Here is a 15,020-nt window from a genome sequence, read left to right as displayed (position 1 = left end):
AAAGGGGATTGCAAGTTTAAGAAAGTTTAAGCCCTGCTCTATGATACAGGCTACATGTAGTCAAAGAGTGAGAGAGAAAATCTAAAACAATGATTCCCAACCCTTAGATTATCTGAATTAAAATTGTTTCAGTTTCTCAAATTAAATGTATACTATAGAATACTTTAGGGGCAGCTAGGTAGTACAATAGATAGAGCACTGGGTATGGTATTAGAAAGACTCATATTTCTGAGTTCATATATGGCCTCAAATACTTACTAGTTGTGTAATCCTGAGCAAGTTATTTAACCCTATTTGCCTCAGTTTCTTCACTTGTAAAATTAGCTAGAGAAGGAACTAGCAAACCATTTAAGTACCTGCCAAGAAAATCCCAAATGGGATCATGAAGAGCCAAATATGACTGAAAAATGACTGAACAACAATAATAACATACTTTAAGGAAATCTTCAAGACTGCAATAAAGTTTCTCCAGAAAGATCCAAGGAATTATTGACTTAAAGATTGAAAAGGCAGATGACCTAAATTCAAGGATATACTTGAAAATAACTGACTTTTCACCAAAAAATGTAGAAATGACACACAAGTTTAATCTGAATTATTAACATTTTTTCCATCAGTTTCTTAAGTCTAATTTTAAGTCAATAATAAATCAAGCTTTGATTCGTGGCATTTGTAGTTTTTCATAGGAGTAAATGCTGAAAATCTCTGCCTATATTAAGTTTTCTATTGGTCTTTAGCCTCTCTCTCAGTTTCTGTCTCTGTCTTTGTCTCTGTCTGTCTCTCTGTCTGTCTTTCTGTCTGTCTGTCTCTCTCCCTTAAATAATTTTTGTCTAATACTGCAGACTTTTCCTGGATATACTTTGATCAGAATCAGTTGGCTCATAGAGTATTTTGTGTATTGTCTCTCATGGAAACAGAACATAAAAAAGATGGTATAAAACTAACCAAGTTTTTTTTCTTCCTTTCTTCATTGCATATGTCTATTTTTGGTGTCTGTTTCCGTGTTGATTCTGTGCTCCACTTGTGAGAATTACACTCAGATTAGCTTTACACATGACCCCCCATACCATAAAGAAACAATCCTAAATTTAGGTCATGCTTAGATGTTTGTTGCTCCCTTATTCAGGCATCCAAAAGCAAACAAACAAATAAAAAAGTGATCAGGGGCTCTTTCCTTTGACTTATAGGATTATGATGGGTGTATTTCTTTTCATTCTAAGTATTCTGGCTTCCTTCCTAATATCTGTCTCAGTTTTGTCCTCCTACAAATCTTACCCTGACCTTGCACTTTAGCCTCTAATATGCTCAGAAATACCTGACAATTGGCCGTTCCCTACTTGGATGATCTCTATTCTCCTCAACCAAGGCTCTGAAACTTCTCAAGCTGCAAGCCCTTACCCACTCAGTTAGGGGAATCTTCCTCCCAGTTCTCTGCTGATCTCAGCTGGTCCCTACCAAACTGACTTACCTCTTGTGGTGCTTTTGGTATCAGTTCTAAGTGCTGAGATTCCAATCTCTCTTTTGGCTTCAACAGCTGTCAAACCAAGAAGTAAAAGAACAGGAAGTGTGTAAGGATGCCTCCTGGCCTTCCCTACTGTATTTTATTTCTCCGACTCCACTTTGTCCCCCAGTTTGATCCATTTTAACCTAGTTACCACAGATAGATAAAGGCTATGTCTTCACTTTACTTATAGATAATATCTATATCAGGGCTTCTTAAACTTTTCCCACTTGCAACCTCTTTTCACTTGAGAAATTTTTTTATGAGACTTCTTGTATATACAAGAAGCTCTCTCTCTCTCTCTCTCTCTCTCTCTCTCTCTCTCTCTCTCTCTCTATATATATATATATATATATATATATACATATATAAATCAAACATTTGTTGATAATAAATCATAATTTTGTGACTCAAAAGACACCTTACAAGACCCCATATGTGGTCGTGGCTCACAGTTTTAGAAGCTTTGATTTATATAACAACTTGAAGACCTCTGGAAGTAAGACTTTCTGATTCTACATTCAGGATTTTTAAAATTTAACTAATCCAAGATTGTAAACACCATGAGGTATATCTAAACTTTTTATCTTTCTGAATATCTCACTTGGAAGTGTGATTCCTTACTTCAAGTGTTCTTAGCCTAGTGTCTATGGATAGATTTCAGGAAGTCCATGACCTTGGAACTTTTAATGTTTTGATAACTCTACTTCAATATAATTGGTTTCTTTTTTGCACATTTAAAAACATTATTCCAAGAAGAGGCAGCTAAGTGGTGTAATCAATCGAGCACTGGACCTGGAGTTAGTTTAAATCCATCTTCAGAGATACTGGTTTTGTGACTCTGGGTAAATCACTTAAATGATGTTTACCTTAGTTTTCTCTATTATAAAATGGGTATAACAATCGAGATAATATTTGTGAAATGCTTAGTACTCTGTTTACCACATCAATTATCCTTTATTCTCAAAAAGGACCAAAATGACATCACTATATTAGAGTCATTAGTATGTCTGACTATAGCTGATCAGGTCAATACAAGTTTGGAATGCTCTGCCACAGGTCAGATGCAAATAGTCTCTATGAACATTTGGTGCTTAATAAATGCTTGTTTCCTTCCTTCAACAAAGGATCTATGGGCTTCAATAATAGTCCCTACTTCCCAGAGTGGTTGTGAGAATCAAATGAAATAATATTTGTAAAGCACTTAGTATGTGCTTGTGACATACAAGGTGCTTAATAAATACTTGTTTCTTTCTTTTCTCCTTCCTTCCTTCCTTCCTTCCTTCCTTCTTTCCTTCTTTCCTTCCTTCCTTCCTTCCTTCCTTCCTTCTTTCCTTCCTTTCTTCCTTCCTTCCTTCCTTCCTTCCTTCCTTCCTTCCTTCCTTCCTTCCTTCCTTCCTTCCTTCCTTCCTTCTTTCCTTTCTACTTTCTTTTCTCCCTTCTTTCCTGCCTGCCTCCTTTCTTTCCTTCTTCCCTCCCTCCCTCCCTTCCTTCCTTCCCTCCTTCCTTCCTTCCTTCTTTCCTTCCTTCCTTCCTTCCTTCCTTCCTTCCTTCTTTTCGGTCAAAGTCTGCCATTATCAGGTATTCATCTCTAGTCTTGATTCAACTTGAGAATCCAAAGTACAATGAAAAGTGATACCACTAGTTGATTTCTTGCCTGGATTATGATATAATTTCTAGTGGCATGAGCCAACAAGTTATAGTATTCAATCAATAAGTCTTCAGCATTACAAGATCATACAATCCTAACAAAACATGACATTATTTAAATAATAGGAAAGCATTGCAGATTTCTCCACTGAGGTCTCTCAAATATTTCTTAGTTATGTCAGCCAATCTGAACATATACGTGTAATGGTAGGGTAAGCATTGTAATAAGTACCTTGGAGAAACTGGGGCAGCTGTGGAATTCAAGCATGAGAAAGAAACAAATTCAGAAAAGGGCAAGAAATGACTGAAATAGACATCCTGATGAAAGTAAAATTTACAGGTCACCAGGGTATATAATGGGCAACTCCTGTGGACTGCTATAAGAACTTCAAGTCTTCAAACATCTGCTAAAACTCCATCTCTGTCAAGAGCAGAGCAATTAATACTTTATTGGTTCACCTTAATTATGATCTTATCTTTAAAATAGGTACTTGTGACCCTATAACAAGGACAAACTGTTGGCTGAAGTAGAAAAGATAGAAACCTTCACAGAGTCACTGAATTTTAGAGTTGGAATCATAGGTGTTCTGGAAAATATTTAACAATCAGTTCTGGAGGTGGAGGGAAGGATTTTTAGCTGTTTTATTGACATTTTCTTTGTCACTTCTTTAAATCTAGTAATCAGCAAAATAGTAAACCAGGCCCCGATTATAGTTTTCCAAAGTTTGAAGTATAAATGCTCACAATGAAAATTTAACAATTGGTTTTTCTGAGCTGATTCAAGTTGGCTCCAGATGCTTTTGGCAGATAGCTGGTTGGAAGGGAGGTCATGATTCCAATTCATACCTGCAAAAGAATCCCCATTACATTACACAACAGAAAGGTTGTCAGTAGTCTCTAAAATCAACCTTCTCCACTGAAGCATCCTATTCCTTGCTTGGACAGTTCATTTTGCTAGATCCTGACACAGCCTAAATTTGCTTCTCTGTGCAACTTCCACCTAAAGTTCTTAGTTCTGTTTTCTGGGAATAAACAGAGCAAGTCTAATCTTTTCTCATATTTGAAAGCAGCTACCTATCACATCTATCTCTAGTTTTCTCTTGTCCAGACTACACATTCCAAATCTCTTCAACCAATCAGCTTTTATTAATTATCTACATGTCAGGCACTGTGCTAAGTACTGGGATTATGGCAAAGACAATAATGAAAGACTTCTTTATTTCAAGGACAATACAATCTATTGGGGGAAACATATACATATATAACTAGGAGCAAAATATATGCTATGTAAATGTTAGGTGGTATCAGAAGGGGAGAAGTCATGATCTGTGCTATATTTTAATGACACTGCTTCCAGTGATCTTCACCTAACTATTCCCCATTTTTGCTATTCCTACCAAATTTCCTTAAATGACTGAATCTTCTTAAAATGCAATGCTCTCCTTCTCCACCTTTTTTTTTTTTTTGACTGATCTTGACTGGCTTGGGCAGCTAGGTGGCACAGTGATAGAGCTTTGGACCTAGAATTAAAAAGAGTTCCAATCTGACCTCAGATACTTACTAGCTGTGTGCCCCTGGGCAAGTCATTTAAGTCCATTTATCTTGGTTTCCTCATCCATGAAATGAGTTGGAGAAGTAAATGGTTAATCACTCCAGTATCTTGGTCAAAAAAACTCCAAATTAGCTTTAGAATCAATTGAAAACAATTGAAAAGCAAAAAAAGACTGTCCTACCTTTATAGAGGAAGATGCCTTCAGTAGGCAGTAAAGGTCCTATGAAGGAGATAGTGCTTCAGTATTTTGTGAAAAAAGTTAGGTAGAGGAAAGAATAAATGGCATTGTAAGCATGAGAGAGACTCTGCAAAGGCACAAGAAATTATATATATGAAAAATAGCAAGTCTGTTTGGCTAGAGTTTAAATTGTGTGAAAAGAAGTAATGATGTGATAATTCATAAAGGTAAGATGGAATGATTTAAAATGCCAAAGTGAGTAACCCGGCTTTTCTTTCAATGGTATGAATTCAGGCCACAGGGTAAGTGGCCTGGTTGCTCTCAGTCATTCAGTTAATCTGTCAATTCAATGAGCACTTATTAAGCTGTTACTGTGTGCCAAACACTGTGTTTAAGAGCTAAAATACAAAGCCAAGTGGAAAAAAAGACAGAGTTTGCCCTCAAGGGGGTTATATTCCAATGGGAGAAGACAAAGCAAGAAAGAAAGCTGAAAAGTGGAGTTGGGGGAAGGTGCCTTATGGAGACATGATGAAGACATGGAGGAGGCATCCTGGTGGGGAATAAAGAGATTGGAAGTTCTAAGAAGAGCCATGCAATCAGAGGGAGGGATCATCTCCTAGACATGTTCTCTTTCAGGGCTGAATACAACATCCCAGACATGGTCTGATTTGGGTAGAGTAATGACACACCTCATTCCTGAAATTCATACAGCTATAACCCTAGGTCAAATCTTCATCCTTTCTTCCCTGGAGTACTGCAATAACCTGCTAGCTGATCCCTCTGCCTCAAGTCTCTCTCTACTTCAGTCTACTTTCCACTTAGCTGCCAAAGTTATTTTTCCAAACTTCTCTGCAGCTTATTTACTCATCTGTAAAATAAAAAAAATTATTTTGCTCAATGATTATTGAGGTCTTTTCTAGCTTTAAATGTATGATCGAATGATCTCCGCTGCTGCTGGATATCTATCTTCATTCCTCCTGCCAAATGATCATCAGTTCTGTGGCTGCTGTTGCTTTCTGCTACCATCTGCTGGTCTTAGGCTACTATTCAATGTCAGAATTTCTCATAGTTCTTTAGCTTGATAATCCTATGGGCCATATAGCTGGCTGGGAAAACCCTTAGCCATTTTTTAGTTTGTCCTTTGAAGTTCCCCCCCCCCACCGCATTGCTGCATGCCATACTATATTTTAAATTCTTATCTGATTTATGATCTGGAATAATTTTTACCTTACATGATATCTTTGGTTCACCAGCCTGAATGAATTGCAAAGGCACTGACTGAAGCTACAAGAAGGATATTCTTTACTTTCGGGGGGGGGAAGGATTTTTAAATTTTTTATTATAAATTTAAATTCAAAATAAGAAAAGAAAAAACATTGTTAGGTGCTCAGCTGAATGTGAGAAGATTCAAAATATAAAACAAAAACTTTCCATTTCAAGAAAGCCTATAGGATTAATATTACACATTTTGTTCAGAACTGGCCATCTTTTCTTTGCTTCATTGTAGTCTTTCTTTTGTTCTCTGCTGTGAATTTTTCATTTTATCCCCCCCAGGCTATAATTAAGCTTGGAGATACACACATACATGTGAATACATATATACACATATGTCAAACATATATATGCATATATTTGTCTATAACCATACACATATATACACATATACATTCAAATGCAAATATATAAGATTGTACTATATTTACTTCAAATTGTCCTCTGTTTCTCTGAAGGTGGATAGCATTTTCCTTCATAAACCCAATTATTTGAATATTTTTTCTCAATCTATTGATCATTATTTCCTATAACACAGTAATATTCCAACCTTATGCTGTCTAGTTATTTTAAATAGTCTAAGACAATATTGATTAATATGGCTGACATATAGTGTAGTTTCCATATTTTCTCTTTTGATTAAATCTATTTAGTATTAACTTTGTCTGATAACATGATTACTATCACTGCTTTATTTTTTATATAACAGATTCTATTCCTGATATTTATTTTATGTTTGTATGTATCTCTAATTTTTATAGCATTTCCAGAAAGCTCCATATTATTGAATTAAAATTTAAATCTACCATCTATTTCCATTTTATAGGTGACTTCATTCAATTCACATTCTAAGACATAATTACTTTTTGTATATGTTTCTTCTTTTTGTTTTTCCTCACTGTCCTTCTCACCTATTCCTATCCCTCCTCACTATATTAATCTTCTATTCATTAACCTATCCACTGCTCCAAGGATTCCTCCATTATCCTCTCCCCTCCACCCTATTCTTTTGCCCTTTTATTTCTTTCTAAATTTAGAAAACTTTTGCATCGTGTGTGTGTGTGTGTGTGTGTGTGTGTAGTTACCTCTTTAACCAATTCCCAAGGAGAGTAAAGTTTACGTACTATCGACTCTCCCTGCATACTAAGTTCAATTTTACCCTTTTTTGGCCTCAATTATAGAAGATAATGCTTTTTTATCTCTCCCTTCAGTTTTATTTTTTTAGGATCACTCCATCATACTCAGTTCAGTTCAATCCCTTCTTTCAAACTACCCAAATAAAAATGACTACCATAAAAGAACTGAAAATATTTTCAGATGTAAGAAGTAAACAATTTGACCTTATTGAGTACTTTATAATTGGTCTATAATATTAATATTTTTCTGGATATTATATGTCAATTTCCTCCTTAAGTTCTGCTATGTTAAGTTCACAAAACCTAAAAGTCTTTCAATTTATTAAATTTCTACTTTTTTTTTCATTCAAGATTAAACTTAACTTTGTTGAGTAAGTTACCCTTGGTAATAATCCCAACTCTTTTGTTCTAAGAGATTGTTTTCAACATCATCATGCTTTTATTTATTAAACATATCAGCTTGGAAGCAAGACTGAAAGGATCTAGGTAAGGCTGGTGATCTGTGTTCTATATTTCCATCTTTGACATGCATTTCCTGCTAGCAACAAAACTGATGGCCACTCTTCATTTTGCTAAAGGAATTGTGAGTAGACATCTACAAAAGAAAATATAGATCATCAAGAGCCAACATGATTTCACCAATAAGAAGTTTGCTGGACTAATCTCTTTTCTTTTCTCTTCTTTCTCTTCTTTTATTGGGAGGGTAGTACACTAACATCATAATGATACCATGAGAAATTAAAGAAAACCCCTTATAAGATCACCTTACCTCGGTGGAAAAATTATAAAGGAGGTAATCAACAATAAATATACAAGGTTAAAGTAGGTATAGGTAGAATAGACTGGATAGAATGAAATCTTCATCATTGAAGGGAAGATTCAAATAAAGGAGATGGTGAAAAAATTTTCAGTATTTGAGTACAATAGTATCAGATTAGTGTAATATAAATGGAACTCGCTCAAATTTTAGCAAAGCCTTTATTAGTATCTCAAATAATTCTTATGGATCAGAAGTACACTGGACAATACTACAGCTATATGAGTTTGGAACTGTCTGGATACAGGGAGTCAAAGAGCAACCATTAATTTTTTGATACCAATTTAGAAGGAGGCATGTAGTGGAACATTTCAGAAATCCCAGTTTGGTGTTCTGCCATTAAATTTCTCTATCAGTGACTTGGATAAAAGAATAGATGGCATGGTCATCAAATTTGTAGATGATGCAAAGGTGGAAAGAATATGTCAGATGACAGAGAAGATCTTGACAGGCTAAAAGACTGGTAAGTAGATAAAAAATGTTTAAGAATCATTTTTGTTAAGAAATATAGCAATCTGGTAGAAATTGTTAATATCTTACATCATTTAAGATGAAAAGATCAAAATGGATACATGAGCTGGATATAAAGAAAGATAACATAAGAAAGTGAGAAGAATGTGGAATACATTACCTATCACACTTATGGCTAGAATAATTTATGAATAAATAAGAGATAGAGAGGCTTGCAAGACTTGTGAAATGGATAACTTTGGTTATGTTAAATTTAAGAGTTTTCATATAAATAAAACCAACATAGCCAAGATTAGATGCGAAGCAAAAAATTGGGGATTTTTTTTATAAACAGTTTCTCAGATAAAGGATTCTTATCTCAAATATATAGAGAACTTTGTCAAATTTATAATGATATGAGTATTCCCTAAATAGTAAATGGCAAAATGATACTAATAGGTCGTTTTCTGATAAAGAAATCCAAACTATATAGAGTCATAAAAATGTTTTAAATCATAATTGATTTAGAAATTTAAAAATTCAAATATTCTGGAGCTACAATTAGAATTGTACAATTGTACAAGTTTTATCAGCAACTACAATAAAAAAAAACCACAGATCCTAGAATGTTATATATCAACAATCAAAATAAATAGACCTATGCCAAAAATATTATATCAAGTAAAATTAAATATAATATTGAATTTTTTAAATTGGGCATTCAATGAACTCAGATATTCAGGATTTTGTCTCCAACAAGCCTGAACTCAATAGATAATTTGTTATGTAAGAGACAACATTAAAGACTACTTTAAAGGGCCTCAATAAGAACAAAGTCTTTATATTTTATATGTGGAAATGTAACCAATATGTCTAAGGTTGACATTAGCAAATGAGTAGTACAAAAGAAAGGCTGAAGCAGAGCTGATTCTAAAAAAAAAATCTAGAAAAAGGTAAAAATAGTAATTATGCTATAAAATGAAGTGCAGAGGAAGAATGAACATAGAGGAATTCAATGAGGGAGGAGGACAGATAGTTCTAAAAACCTAGTCACATCAGGAATCAGTTAAAAGGCAACATATACACACACAAAACACACATACAAATATATATGCCATGAAAAATAAAGAACCCTCTAAAATCTATGAACAAATAAGGGAGAGATGCATAAGTTGGGATACAGAAGAGTATTTAGATTAATGGAAGTGGAATAAAATGAGTAGATTAATGGGAATGAGATAGAGAAGGAGGGAAAAACTTGGGGGAGAAGATAAGGGAGAGATTCATGGGATGATGGTGAGGTTAAATAATAGTAAAGGCAAGTTTAACATATTTAACATGTATTGGTCAACCTGCCATCTGGGGGAGAGGGTAGGGGGAAGAAAGGGAAAAATTGGAACAAAGGGTTTTGCAATTGTCAATGCTGAAAAATTACCCATGCATATATCTTGTAAATAAAAAGGTATAATAAAAAATAATAATCCTAAAAAATTAGTAAAGGCAAGTTAAGGAATAGAACTAAAGTAGAAGAGTTAGCAGAGATAGAAAATAATAGATATGTACAAAAGCACAATTACAATTATCAGGGGTAGACTTTATTAGAAAAAAAGTAGAGATAATAATCATTGATCTCAAAATCTAAAGATTCAGTCAAGAGAAAAATCATTATATAACAGCTATATTAATATTGTTTTAGATGTGTGTCTATGTATCTGTATATGTGTTTGTATATATATGCATATATGTGTGTATATACATGTGTATAAATATATACATGCTTAAATGTAACATGCTTGGAGGAGGTGGGGGGGATGAAGGGAGAAAAAAGAATAAAGTAAAAAGTGCATACCAGAGAACAAAAAAAGAACCTACAGGAAGGCAAAAAAAAAAAGACGGAAATGTTTTCTATTATTAAATATTTTTTTTTGAAATGGAAATTTATAGTTACATATTTTGAATTCTCCTTGATATTCTGTTGGACACATGACAAGTGTCTTTCTTTTTCTTTTTCATTTTTTCTTATTTTGTTTATAAGTTTTTAAATATATACATGCTTAAATGTAACATGCTTGGAGGAGGTGGGGGGGATGAAGGGAGAAAAAAGAATAAAGTAAAAAGTGCATACCAGAGAACAAAAAAAGAACCTACAGGAAGGCAAAAAAAAAAAAGACGGAAATGTTTTCTATTATTAAATATTTTTTTTGAAATGGAAATTTATAGTTACATATTTTGAATTCTCCTTGATATTCTGTTGGACACATGACAAGTGTCTTTCTTTTTCTTTTTCATTTTTTCTTATTTTGTTTATAAGTTTTTAAATAATCATTGTTGATTAGAGAAATGCAATGTAAAATAACTTTGAGATACCATCTCATGCCTATCAGAATGGCTAAAATGCTACAATGGGGAAATGACAAATGTTGGAAATGTCATAGAAAAGTTAGAATATTAGTACATTATTCATGGAATAGTGAACTGATCCAACCATTTTAGAGAGAGATCTGGAATTGTGCCCAAAGAACTATCAAACTGTGTATGCCTTTTTCTCCAGCAAAACTGCTATTGGGTGATCAGGAGGAAAAGGAAAAGAATCTATGCATCCTAAAATATTTATAGCAGCTCTCTTTGTGCTAGCAAAAAGTTGGAAATTGAAGGGATGCACATGAATTAGAAAGAACTGATCACATCATGTGGTTTTACATATCTTTATAAATCTGTATCAGTAGTGGCCTTCTCTATGTAGGGTGAAAGAGGGAAACAGATAGTTCAAAAGTTAAAATGTAACCAAAAATAAATTTTAAAAAGAAAATAAATAGGGATGAATGAAAATCTTATGCTTGAATAAAAAAAATCCAAAACAACCAATTTTACAAATATAGATTAGACAATAAACTGTTTGAGAAAGATCTTGGCATTTTAGTGAAATGCAAACTCAATTGGAGTCAACTATGTTTTATATCTATCTATGCACATGCCTATGTATGTACATATGTCATATTGTGTTTATTGTGTTTGTGTAATTATATATACATGAGGATATAGAGAGAACAAAGAAATAGAAATAGAGAAAGGGAGGGAGGAAGGGAGAAAGAAAGAGAAAAAAAGATGTGGGGAAGGGGAGAGACAGACAGACAGAGACAGATAGGTAGAGAGAGAGAGAGAGAGTGAGAGAGAAAGAGAGAGAGAGAGCGCACCAATGGGACCTCAGGCTACATTAAGAACGACAAAAGAAAGAGAAGGCAATGGTCCCCAGTGTCCTCTGGCCTTATCAATATTGTTTAGTGTATTGTTTTCATTTCTATATGCTTTATTTCTGGAAGAACATAAATAAACTGGAAAGCCTTCAGAAAAGGGTATTCAGGAAGATGACCCTAGGATCATGTTGTGTTAGGAATAATTGACAGAAATAAGGATGTTAAAAGTGAAAAATAAATGATTCATAAATAATATGAGAGTTGTGCTCAAATTTTTAAAAACTATCATTCCTAAAAATATTGTTCTGCTTGATCTCAGAGAATAAAACCAGTAGCAATGGGTGGAAATTGCAGGGAAGCAAATTTATGCTTCCAAAGGATTAAAGAAATCTAAAAGTGGAATTGGCTACCATTGAGATGTAGTAGTTTCTCCTCACTGGAAGTCTTCAAGCAAAAACTAGTTGACAAGAGCATTGGATAAGTTGTCTGTACAATTTTGTTCCATATAACGAGTCTTTGCAACATCTTGTTAAGGGATGGGTCAGTTCTCTGAGAGCCTCCACATCTGTGGATCATAGCATCTGAAGGAGATGACACAGGTGTTGCAGACTGGGAATGAGATAAATTGGAGGCAGAGGGAAGAGGAGAGAGGTCAGACAATGCAACGGCCTCTCAGTCAGAGAGGTCAGAGAACAGCGACTGCCTCTCAGTCTCCTTGTAACAACCTCTCACAACAGGAGATCCATTCTGGGTTGGATCTCCAGTAGCCACTGTCAGGTGGCTCCCGTGTATTCCAATAACATCTGAAGAGACTTCCGACTCAGGAATGATTCTGGCAAAATTGATCAAGGAGATGGAAATCTATTAATAAGTGTCATAATCTTTTAAGTGAACTAAGGTGCTAACAAACTGGGCTCTTACAACATTTGTTTCAAACCTGATATAAACTCTTCTTTCCTTTCTCAAGGCACAATTTAGGGCTTAAATTCTTCCACTGAGAAAATTCTTCCTGAAATTCTGTTGGTATCTTGATATACCACAGGATTTTCCTAGTTTCCTAAAGGGGGAAAATCAGAATATAGACCATGCTTGACATAGTCGTATTTTCTGATATATATGAAAATTTAAGTGCTAGATCACCCTCTATGTAGAGACATAGCATTTACTATCTATTAATTGCTTACTATATGCCAAGCCCTGTCCCAGATGCTGCTATTTGACATCTTCCTTTATCCCTGCCTTCCACCTTGTAAACAAATAGATGGAGTGGTTCATCAATATATCTCCATTACCTTCCAACTCTAGGATCTACTTCTTATTTTACCCTAATACTAGTCCTGGGAAGTAGCTAAGGCAGTGTTGGAAGGGGATGAAGGAAATAGGACTGTAAGGGATATAAGGGATAAGTATGGGGACACTGAGTCTATTAATAGCTATAACAGACCTACCATTATCCCCTTCATCTTAACCTGGGTCCTCCAAACTGCTGTAAAATCCAGGGGAAATATATTTCTGCTAAATTTCAGAGTGTATTTTCCCAATGAAACACCATTCTCTCTGTTGGCTAAGTACTGTTAATAGTAGCTTTAGTTCAGGTCAGAGGAGGGGAATGTATGGCCTGCTGGTCATATAAGGCCAGAAAAATCATTTACTAAATCAACTGAAGCCAATGACAAGCTGAAAATGAGATATGACAACCTCCCACTGCTTGAGTTCTATAACTTTTATGGCCTGGAAATGATGTTATAAATATCCAAATGTCTCTTGGCAGAAAAAAGGTTCCCCATCCTTGGTTTAGGTATATAGATTTATATATTTGTATATAATATTTAGGCATATGATATACATATATATACAATGTATGTTATGCATAATATAGCATATGCAATAGTATATATAGTATATTAATATAGTATAGCATTAGAACATGGCACATTTTATATATAATAGTACCTATAGTTTAAATATATAGGTTTTTATATTTATATATAATTTTATATATTTTATATATATATAATATGGATTATATATAAATGTGTGTTTGTATTTTTATATATACATTTATACATATATATGCATATATGTATATATAGGTATGTTATCATTAGAGTCTTTTGTGAATTGGTTTTAGATCCTAACCATTATGCATACTATATTAGCTATGGGAAAATCTATTACAAATGTTAAACAACTGTTTTACAAATGAACTTTTAGAATAGAACTCTTTTCTAGTTTGAAGACTGCCTGCACATTGCAGCTCAGTAATACAAAACTTATATGAACTGGTATAGCCACTTCATCTACATACAGTTACCCTTCCTTTATCCAGCTGAGAAAAAGTATTTTTCAAACCATTGAGCAGCCAATTTCTGGAAGAACAGGTTCTTCTCTTTAGTTCTTAAATTTTATTCAGGAAGTTTCAAGGTGAACTATCTCTGAGGAAGATAGAAGAAATATTGATAGCCTGGCAGTCTGAAAAAACTTACATAAATCCTTAGGAGCAATTCTTTCCCTTTATTTCCATTACCTTTAGTTCCTTTTTTTTGTTTTGTTTTGTTTTTTACACTTCCCATCCATCCCCAATGCATCTCAAATATTCTATTCAGTAACACAACATACAAAACTCTGGCTAGGATCCTCTGAGATCATTCAAACCTAAATCTTGCTATTATGTATAGCCCTCTTTCAACAATTCATGACATCCTGTCTATAAACCTCTGAAAAATGGAGTAGGTATCAACTTTCCATTTTTTTTTCCTAAAATGTGTATCTATCTGATGAAAGATGAAAATAGCAATTTTTATTTTCTCATTAAGTTCAGAAAGTTTACCCTGACATCATTTCAAAATAGGACAAAGGAAATTGGCTACCTGTCTTCCCTCTTTTTTCTACTGGTTAATTTAATTTATTCCCATATTATCTAACACCAAATATGGGTGAGAAGCAGTTTCAGAAAGAACAGAGAACGAGGAATTGGAATACACTGATTTAATCTCTGCTCAGTTATCAGAGAGGCATCTGCATAGCACAACAGATAATGCTGGACTTGGATTCATGAAGATATGAAGTCAAATTCAACCTCAGATAGTATTGAGTGCCTACTATGTGCCAGATACTTTGTGGTCTTTCAATAGTTATCTGCCTCAATTTCCCATATGTAAAATGAGGATAATACCTACCTTCCAATATTGTTTTGAAAATAAAATGAAACAAGATTTGCAAAACATAAAGTATAATATAAATACTATTTTTATTATTATCCACTGACTT

The sequence above is a fragment of the Sarcophilus harrisii genome, chromosome 1 (genome assembly GCF_902635505.1).
Source record: "Sarcophilus harrisii chromosome 1, mSarHar1.11, whole genome shotgun sequence".
In the NCBI taxonomy this organism is placed as follows: domain Eukaryota; kingdom Metazoa; phylum Chordata; class Mammalia; order Dasyuromorphia; family Dasyuridae; genus Sarcophilus; species Sarcophilus harrisii.
Note: the sequence above shows the minus strand (reverse complement) of the source record.